This window comes from Cibotium barometz, chromosome 43 (genome assembly GCF_041138505.1).
Source record: "Cibotium barometz isolate CiBa-2024 chromosome 43, ASM4113850v1, whole genome shotgun sequence".
Taxonomy (NCBI): domain Eukaryota; kingdom Viridiplantae; phylum Streptophyta; class Polypodiopsida; order Cyatheales; family Cibotiaceae; genus Cibotium; species Cibotium barometz.
In genome coordinates this window covers 24,170,379-24,180,963 of record NC_141088.1, presented here as the reverse complement: position 1 = coordinate 24,180,963, position 10,585 = coordinate 24,170,379, and the positions used below count along the sequence as shown (strand labels likewise).

Below are 10,585 nucleotides of genomic sequence, written 5' to 3'. Positions count from 1 at the left end.
CTATCTAGATCTCATGCTATGCAATTGGTATTGGTCCTTGCAGCTCCAGCCCCTTCACTTCTCACATTTCCATTGCTATCGGCATGGACATTTGCACCACCGTTTCTAGTTACATGATCCTAAAACACAATAAAACTAACACAAGTAAGAAATAGTTTTACAAAAACAAAGAGTTTTAGGATTTAGGAATGTACTTACTTTCCATGCTTGCCAAGCATCTCCTCCAGTTATAACAATATATCCTTTATCTTGCACCCTATCAAATATAGCTTGCAAACCCCATTGTAATGCAAAATCATATTGCTCTTGCATAGGGGGCGGTCCACTGCTTCAAGCTATAGACATACAAACAAATGAACATTTTAGAAAGTTGTTATTTAAGATAACCTTCTTTAATATTAAAAGATAAGATACAATTTGAGGCTAATATATACTTACAAATATTGTTGGGATTTCAACTCCTCCCTCACGTGTAACATCATGCCTCAAGTTATTTGCCATCTATCTAAGAAAAAACATAAATACTTAAAACTCTTAGCATAAGAAGCTACCGGCATGCATGGGAAGCTACCAGCATGCATTGGTTGCTACCCGCATGTGTTGGAATCTACCGACATGCATTGGTTGCTACCATCATGCGTAGGAAGCTACCGGCATGCATTGGTAGAGCTACCGGCATGCATAGGAAGCAATCATGTATGCAGCTTATACATAAGCCTCATGTATGTAGCTTATGCGTGAGGCTTATGCATAAAACCTCATGCATAAAGCTTATGTACCCAGCTTATGCATTAGCCATATGCATAAGCTTTCTACATAAGACTTGTGCATATGGCTTTATACATGATGCTTATGCATATAGCTAATACATAAGCTTTATACATGAGGCTTTCTGAAAAAGTCTCATGAAAAAGTCTTATGCATAAACCTTATGTATAAGCCTCATGCATGAGGCTTATACATTTGGTAATGCTTAAGTCTTATGCATGAGGTTTATGCACTGCCCTTATGAATAAGGCTAATGCATAAGCTTTATGCAGCACTAGCCTCATACATGAGGCTAAGGCATATGGCCACCTCTAGAGAGGAGCTATGCTATCCATATAGAGGAGAAAAAATAGCAAATCCTAAAACTTACAAACCCTATAACATGTAAAAGCATGAGAGAGGAAATATAAAAGGGAGAGATCTCTTACCTTATGAGGCTTGTATGTGTGGATAACCTACAAAATCAAACCAAATAAAGAAAAAAAGTATTAGTAACCCTTTAACCTAATCTTAATAGAAATCTTAATGAAAGATTTTTTATAACATAGCGAGGCTTATGAATTCTTTCTTTTTTCCTTCTCATTTTATAGCTTAACCCTAACCCTAGCTTCTAAATAGAAAACATAATAGAGAGCTTTGATGGAGAGCTCTCCATCAAATCTCTTTATTAGGGTTTCTATGTAGACTTCTATGTAGAAGCTAGGGTTAGGGTCAAGCTTCAATGAGAAGGAAAAAGAAGAAAAGAAAAACTTAAAAGAGAGGAAAGAGAAGGGAAATACTCACAAGAAAGCTTTCACGGAAAGCTTGTTTGCATAGGAAATGAAGGAAAACAGTAAGATATATCTTACTTGAGCTTGAGGAGGATAGGGTAGGAGAGGTAGAAGTGATAGACAAGGCAAAAACTTGCAAAACATAACTTAGAGTACAATTTTATTGTATTCAAAAAGATAAAACTATGCGGTGAAAAAAGAAGCGACAAAAAGAGGGATATTTTTACAGTATAGCAGCGTTTTTTTCGTTGCTATAGACGCTGCTGGGCAACGATTTCTTGCTACTAAACGCGTTTCTTAGCAACGAAAAAGCGTTGCAGAGCAGCAATAGATCACTGCTGAGTATCTTGAAAACCCCCAATATTTTCCTTCCAATAATGCTGCTACTCTCCCTATGTGCTGTAGTGCTAGAGCTTCAGTTCATGAGACAAACACAATTGGCATTCACACAAAAGACCCTATCCTAGAACCATGTCTCTAATACCACTTGTTGAAAAATGAGAGAATAGAGAGACGAGAAAAACACATGCTAAAATGTGATTAAGAAAATGATTAATAATAAACCTAATCTAATTCTAAACTAATGGACATGGAGAGGTTAGAGGGCTACGCCTTGATAAGATTCAAGTAACATAAAAAGGTTGGGGCCACAAAGATGAATCTCTCATTAGATAAGGGATCTTTAAATAGCCAAGAAGTACAAGCATATTTGAAAAATATTCTAGATGCCTTGAAAATGATATCATTGCTTAGCGAATTCAATAAGAGGTGTTCCCATGTAAACACACTAAAAAAACACACTCACACACTCTTTTTCTTTGAATATCAAGAAAACATCATTATTTTTACTGGGCCACTTTGCACTAACTTGTACCAAGAGTATGATTATAAAAAGCCATGGCATGTTTACTTCAGACACACTTCTACAGGTAGCTTACTTCTCTTGCAAAGGGAAGGTATGCTTAAGGGTCTTCCTCACTTGTCTCTCTGCCACCAAAATGTTAAAATTACAGCAATGTGATGAGCTATGATGGATCAAATGCTAGAATCAACATCATTAAGAGATTAGATGATAATTAAGATGTGATTAGTGAGAGATTAACTGATAGCTTAATGTAGGTATGAACCAGCAAATTCTCATTAGGCCAATGCCTCAATTTATAGGGTTTACATTCAAGCATCTAATCCCACTGATTTCTCCTTGACTCACTCCACCTCTTTTGCTTGATTCTCCACCTCTCCCAGAATATCTCCACACCTCTTTTGCTTGATTCTCCACCTCTTCTAGAATATCTCACTCCACCTCTTTTGCTTGATTCTCCACCTCTCCCAGAATATCTCCACACCTCTTAAATCTCCTCATGCTACCCTTTATTCTCTCCTAGTGGATTCTTCTCACCTTTTCATAGGTTCTCTCACATTTACAGATTCTCTTTTACAGCCTCTTGCTAAGGGCTTGTTCCCGCACACACCCTATTCACTTGTATATTTCAACACCTCCCCTCAAGTGAATAATCCTAGCACACCTGGACCCTATACCAAGTTTCCCTCTTACTTGATAGTCCGCGACCAGTGCCTCAAGTCCCTAAACTCATAGTCCTTGACACCCTCTCTCTCTATGTGTCCAAGGCTACTATAAGTGCCCGTGACCTTGACTAAAGTGCTCACACATACATCTACCACATGGCCTACATCATCGGTGGCTTAGAGGTGGTTTTACTCTGTTGGGGCAAGTTACATTGGGTTGTGGGGTTTCTCTCTCTCTCTCTCTCTCTCTCTCAGAAAAGATGATCCAACTCCACTTCCTTAGGAGCCTCCATGAAGTTTGCCGATGTCGTTCCTTCTCCACTAGGTTTGCTGTAGCAGTCTCTTGCCATGTGTCCTGGCTTTCCACAGTTGTGGCAAGTGAAGGTCCTTCCTCCTACTCTACCTCTTCCTCGTCCTCGTCCTCGAGAGAATCCTCCTCGGGTGAAGAATGGTTCTCGAGAGAATCCTCCTCGGGTGAAGAATGCTTTTTCTTCTCCTGCTGTAAGCCATTTCTTCTCTTTGCCTCTGCTCTCTTGCTCTAGTAGAGCTCCTTCTAAAGCACTGCTAGTGCCTCATCATCTTCTACCTTTTGACCAATAGCTGCCAGTTGTTGCTTAATGCTTTTATATCTGTTCAAGTGTGTGATTAAAGGTTCACTTTCCTTCATATCCAATTTGTAGAATTGCATTAATAGATTTATCTTTGAATGTTTAGCTTGTGTACCAAATAATTTATTGAGTTCATCCCATGCATCTTTTGCCCATTGTATCCCTGTGATGTGATGAATGATTTCATTATTTAAACTGAGTGTGCAATGAGTCCCAATGCTTTTTCATTCCTGCTCTTCCACTCATTTTCCCCTCTCACCTTTGGGAATTCATCTCTTCCCTCAACTAGCCCCCATAGATTTTTCCTCATGAGCAGATACATGGTTTTTGTCTCCCATGTGTAAAACTGCTCCCCATTAAATTTGGCTATTTCTTGTGCCATACTCATGATAATGTGAAGGGGGTCTTACCTCTTGATCCAATTTTAAGATTCAAGGAAAGTGTCTACCCTTTTACATCTTAATCTAGTGTTTAGGAGATGATTAGCATAAAATCACCAAAAATTACATTAAATCAAGGATAACCAATTTGTACGGAATGGTTGGAGTATCAAACCATCTCCAAATTGCATTCAAATCTTCTTTAGAAAAAAGGCACCAGCGATTTAGTGAAAATTGGCAACTATGGTTGGTGGTTTGCGATTTTGTTTGGATGGGCTGAAGCACAAGGATGTTAGCTATGTATGCCTAGAAGGGCTTGCCCTAATTTTGCTCCTAGAGGGAGATCAAGCCCCTCCACTGGCTGCTGCTGGGGGTGCAGAGGTTAGTTGAAAAAAGAGGTAAAAATATTGATTAGCTACTAATCCTAATTAGCCAAGTGATTAGCAAGATAATGGGCTCACAAATTGATGGATTCTAGCCTAGGCTCTGATACCATGTTAAAATTACAGCAATGTGATGAGCTATGGTGGATCAAATGCTAGAATCAACATCATTAACAAAGAGATTAGACGATAATTAAGACGTGATTGGTGAGCAATTAACTGATAGCTTAATGTAGGCATGGATAATCAAAAACCAGCAAATTCTCATTAGGCCAATGCCTCAATTTATAGGGTTTACATCCGAGCATCTAATCCCACTGATTTCTCCTTGATTCACTCCACCTCTTTTGCTTGATTCTCTCCACCTCTCCCAGAATATCTCCACACCTCCTAAATCTCCTCATGCTACCCTTTATTCTCTCCGAGTAGATTCTTCTAACCTTTTCACAGGTTCTCTCACATTTACAGATTCTCTTTTACAGCCTCTTGTTAAGGGCTTGTTCCGGCACACACCCTATTCACTTGTATATTTCAACACAAAATATGTGTGGAAAGGCTGTGTTCTAGGCAAATACATCCATCTGCAACTTTGATGAGAGCTGAATAAAAGCTACTTTGAGAGATGAATAAAAGCTATAGCTTGTACACATCGATGTTCAAGTACCCATGCAGACCCCTTCTTTAAGTGATTATGTTTACTGTGTCACATGTATTGATGAATTTAGTAAGTATGGGTGGACCTACCTTATGAAGAAAAAATAGAAGTGTTTTCCCATATCTAGAATTTTATTACTATGATGGAAAATAAATTTAGATGTAAAATTCAAACTCTCTGCATCAAGGTGAAGAGTACATGTCAAAGGAATTTGAAGATTGTTTGGCTAATAAAGGCATCAAACATCAGCTACCTGCTCTGACGACCCCTTATATGCCACTTCAAAATGGTGTTGCTAAGAGACACAATCATTATCTCATCAGTGAAATGGTCAGATCTATGATTACGGCACAACAGCCATACAAGTTTTGGATGGGAGCCGCAACTTGTGCCACTCATGTTTTAAACAAAATCCCTGGACCATAATGCCTTATGCGCCTTGCTCCAACAAAAACCCAAAGGTTGATCACATGCACATGTGTTTGGTTGTTTAGTACATGGAATCCATATACCTACGTATGTTAACATCAAATATATGCTCTAATTCAATGATTAGATGAGGTGCAATGATTGGGATGAAGTTAGTTAAATTTTTGAAGAAAAAAAAGTACATTTTTATAATTCTAAGTAAAGAATATATTATACATTACATAGACATGCATGAATTATTAATAGTTTTAAAGAATATTAGATCTTGTATTGACCTTGTTTTTTCCATTTTGTTATTTGACACGAAAAGTTAAAAAAAATCACTTTTAAATTAGCAATATGTACATTTTAAAATAGAACTTTCAAACTATGCATATTTTGTAAAATTTCTAAATACATTTCTCTTCAATGTCTCTAAAAGAGTGTAAAATTGATTAATATTTAGGACTAGTGAAAAATCAAGACAGCTTGTTGCAAACAAGAACTCATGACTCATTGCCATTTTTCATGACCCACTCTTAGAAAGCTATTACGACCAAATTGGTTTACAAGGTCAAGAGAAAGTTTGCTAAATATGTCAATTTACAAGGTCAAGAGAAAGTTCGCTAAATATGCCAATTTACAAGGTCAAGAGAAAGCTAGATAGATCTATTAACATATTCGAAGCTAGATTTTGTGGACTTGGTAAGAAAGTTATTGCAACCAAATGGGTTTACAAGGTCAAAAGAAAGTTAGACAGATTTGTTCACATATTCAAAGCTAGACTTGTTACCAAAGGCTATGCCTAGAGGAAAGGTATTAACTATGATAAAACCTTTGTGCCCGCTTCTTGTAAATATCAGATGGGTTTACAAGGTCAAGAGAAAGTTTGCTAAATATGTCAATTTACAAGGTCAAGAGAAAGTTTGCTATATATGTCAATTTACAAGGTCAAGAGAAAGCTAGATAGATCTATTAACATATTCGAAGCTAGATTTTGTTGACTTGGTAAGAAAGTTATTACAACCAAATGGGCTTACAAGGTCAAAAGAAAGTTAGACAGATCTGTTCACATATTCAAATCTAGACTTGTTACCAAAGGGTATGCCTAGAGGAAAGGTATTAACTATGATAAAACCTTTGTGCCCACTTCCTGTAAATATCAGATTTGTGACTACATTGTCTATAAACCAAGGTTGAAAAATGCACTAGTTAGACATTTAAAAACAACATTCTTGAATGGTGTCTTAAAAGAAGATGTTTATGTGAGTGAACTTGCTGGTTTTGCTAAATGTGGTCAATAACATAAGGTTTTTAGAATAGTACGATAGAAAGCACACTTTATGTCAAAAAGAAAAAAAATGACATGCTCTATGGGATTTTATATGTTGATGACGTGCTTGTCACAGTGACCAATGAGGATCATATTGTAGCTTTCAAAGCTGTTTTTAAATGCCTCTTTTGATATGACTGATGTAGTTCTTATGCACTACTATTTGGGCATGTAGTTCATTCAACATGATGATGGTATTGTGATCAAATAGTCAAAAAGACCATTTGGAAAAATTGCAGTGCTTTGGGAATTTTCTTCTCACTCTACTTTTTGGTGTATCTTGAGCATACCAATTCCAAAGTTGTCAGAGAATGTGGATTTAGAACCTACTCTTCAAGAGCTTTCGAACGATAGGTCACATGAGGGGGTTTTTACAAAATCTTGGATCTTGCAAAATGAGAATTGGGATTTTTCCAAACTCCCCAATATAGTCTTCAAAGTACATCAAGTCATTACTGTTTCATTTCTTATTGTACCTTTATTGAGCTCACTCTGTTTGAGTACATTGATTCAGTCTTCTCCTACTCTCTCACTCCCACTCTCTTCTCTCGGTTTTCTTGTGTGTGAGCTAGGATCTAACAAAAAGCTCGAATACCATGTTGAGCTTGCAAGATACACCTTCATGGATCGTAAAGACATAATTAGAAGAGATTAAATAAATGCATGATTAGCATAAGTAGATAGATTCAATGTTCATACCAAACATTTTTTCTTATACTTCAAAAAATGTTCAAATGTAAAAATTTGAAGGTTTTAAGAAAAAATATTAACTATTTAAGGCCATACAAATTGCAACCTTTTATGACTTTCTAGAAGGTTCTTTTCCAAAATTTTCCATTCACGCAATACTAAACCTTAGTTTTTTGTGAACAATAGATATATTGAATTGAATTAATAGAGCTATCCAATTACATGATGATAAGACCATATCAAAAATGGTAATTCACATGTTTGCAATTGGGTTGTTTACACTTACATGATGTCCATATTAAATATCCAATGCTAGGTAGAATATGTCTAATTGTGAAGCGAAGCTTAAACATTAGTGGGCCTTAAGCATCCTTGAAGAGTTGCACAACTGCATAAGAAGACCATGGATGTGCCCAATAGAAATCCTAGCTTGTTATATTCTCTAAACCCCTCTTCATCAACTCTTCAAATCTCTCGAAAATGGCCTCACACTTTTTGGTGCCAACATGTCCCTCTATTACATTCCAGAATGCACTTTTGTAGAACCTACTCTGCCTCATAGGCGAATTCACTTGAATTGTACTCCATTGTTGCCCCGAGTAGTTGTCCCCAATAGGCTCTTCTTTCACTTCAATGCTGTGAAGTCTCAAAGTCGAGACAAGATTTGCTGTAGATATAATATCCTCTAGAGTTGCCAAATACTTGGGAACATTAAAGGTGTCCAACTCTCTCTGATCTACGACTCCCTGTAGTTAAATGAGGTCAATCATCAAAGTGGGTAACATTTGGGAGAGTGGCACTCCCTTGTGGAACCTAGGTGTGTATATGTGGTTAGTTATTGTGTGTATATGTGGTTAGTTATTGTGTGTATAGCCAAGTGTGTGACTAGGTAAGGGAATGGGGAGGATTAGAAAAAGGTGGTCAATTAAGGTTAGCTAGCACATGATTAAGGTCGTGATCTATATGCCTAACATAGAATCATGATCCATTCAATTCCACTCCAACATTAAGTTAAAGTATTTAGGATACCTCTTGGATTAACTGTTGCCATGGAATCTGGAGATTTCTGAAGCAATTGTTCTCTTGTTGCTGATGGGGAGGAAAATGGTCTGGACGACATGGAATGAGCAAGAACATCAAGCCACTAAGAACCATCTCCTCGATGCGACACCTAAAGAATGTGCCTAAATGTTGTTGGAATTGCTTGGCATAGACTCTCCCTATGGCCTCATTTGCCCCAAGTTGCCCCAAGTCCCATCCACCCAGATCTTGCCTTTATTCCACGCCATAGATCCAGGATCCAAAACTACCGTATTGGTCTAATAAAAAGAAGAATTAATATTTTTCCCGAAAAGCCTTGATCTATGTAATGGGGCTATGGACCTCTACACCTGCTACACACCTGGGTGCCACAAAGAGGTCAAGATAATTTTAAAAAACTCCACCAAGGGAGTTACAACACAAGGGTTCCAAAGATTAGCCATTTTTGTAGGTAGTGGACACGCCCCAATATGTAGTAGGAAAATCTTAACTAATCTGATCAATATTTATTAGGCCAATGACTTGAAATTGGAAATGATAATTAATTACTTGAGAAAGCCAGTGCAGGCAACACGAGGAGAAGACCAGATCAAGAAACGAGCTAGGAAAGAGCCGTCCGATTCTGGGTATTGCAAAGTAGCAAAGAAATTGGAGTGATTAATAATGGGAGGAGGCGCATTATTAGATTTTTCTGTGAATGACCGATAATTATTCTGTGAATGACCGATAATTATTCTTATATTCTGCATCATAGAGTTGACTGAGAGTGTTGAAACAAAAGAAGGCCTACAAGTGTTAAGATTAATAAGTATACATGGGTTCAGAAAACATGCTTAATTCATAGAAGCAAGGTCACTGTCATTCATCAGAGACGTGAGGAACTATCCGTTGTGCAAACAGGTCTGGTGGGCGATGCCTCTACGTTTTCTCCTCTTCCTCTGTGGCCTGCTGCCCCCAGAGGCTCACTTTTGGCAGTTTATTCTCCTCCTTCTCTCGCGAGACGACAACATCCCCCCCTCAGGTGCATGGGCACCGAGTGGAGGGGAACCCCGACTGTGCTTAGAGCATAGGGGTCTGGCTCTGGGATTGCACAGATTTCACTGCTTGGAAAGAGTACTGAAGCAGCATTTCAATAGTTCCTCTAGTGGCCCCCTATCATGGATGGCAATAAAGAAGCTATGATGAAATATGAGCAAGTGCTAGAAGATTTCTTGGATACCAAAAAATAGCTGGAAGATTCGAGAGCCCGAGTGGAAGAACTAAATCTGATGCTGCTGTAGAAACAAGTCGAAGAAGAGGCTCAAACCATCAAGCAATCTCCAGCAAAGGTAATGGCCCCATCAGGCAATCCTCTTCCATTAAACCTCTGGTCTGACCAGAGATGGTTCAATCTTTGGAAATTTATTGGGCTAATGGGTCCAACATAATCCATCCTCCAATTGGAAAATGCTCTAGATGACATCATGGGTCAAGCACATGGTCCCCCAATTGAGGTATTGTAGCTCTCTAGTATTCATCACATCGTTTCACATATTCATGAGCATCCTTGAAAAGGGTGGACCACCATAGGCCTAAAAGAATGATTTTCCTTACAGTAATGTCTCCTTTGAAGTGTCCACTATCAATTCCTGCATGGGCTTTATCCAAAATATCTATATAATCATCTTCACAAACACATAGGTGAAGAACGTCATTCTTACATCTTCTGTACAACTATCTTGCTATCAATTTGGTATGGGGATATTGCCTTAACAAATTGGTGTTTCCTAGTTAGGTTCATATCTTTGTCGTCAGCTAAGCTTGTGGAAAGATAACTCACGAGCTCATGGCTCCAATTGGGAACTAGGCTTATCACCATCAGGAACAATGCTGCATTGGGAGATCATCGTCTACTCCCGTGGGTTTCTTGTTACCATTGGAGATTCTTTCACATGTGATCACTCTATATCAAGCACAACCTCTTCCGATGAAGGACTAGTTGTCCAATCAATGCACGACTCCCTAGTCACTTGACATTGGCTA

General features: G+C 38.1%; 1 pseudogene; it reads right to left on the bottom strand.

The window, feature by feature from the left end:
- Positions 1-7,884: 7,884 nt before the first annotated feature.
- LOC147613710 (gibberellic acid methyltransferase 2-like) lies at positions 7,885-10,197 on the bottom strand (annotated as a pseudogene).
- Between the last annotated feature and the right edge of the window lie 388 nt (positions 10,198-10,585).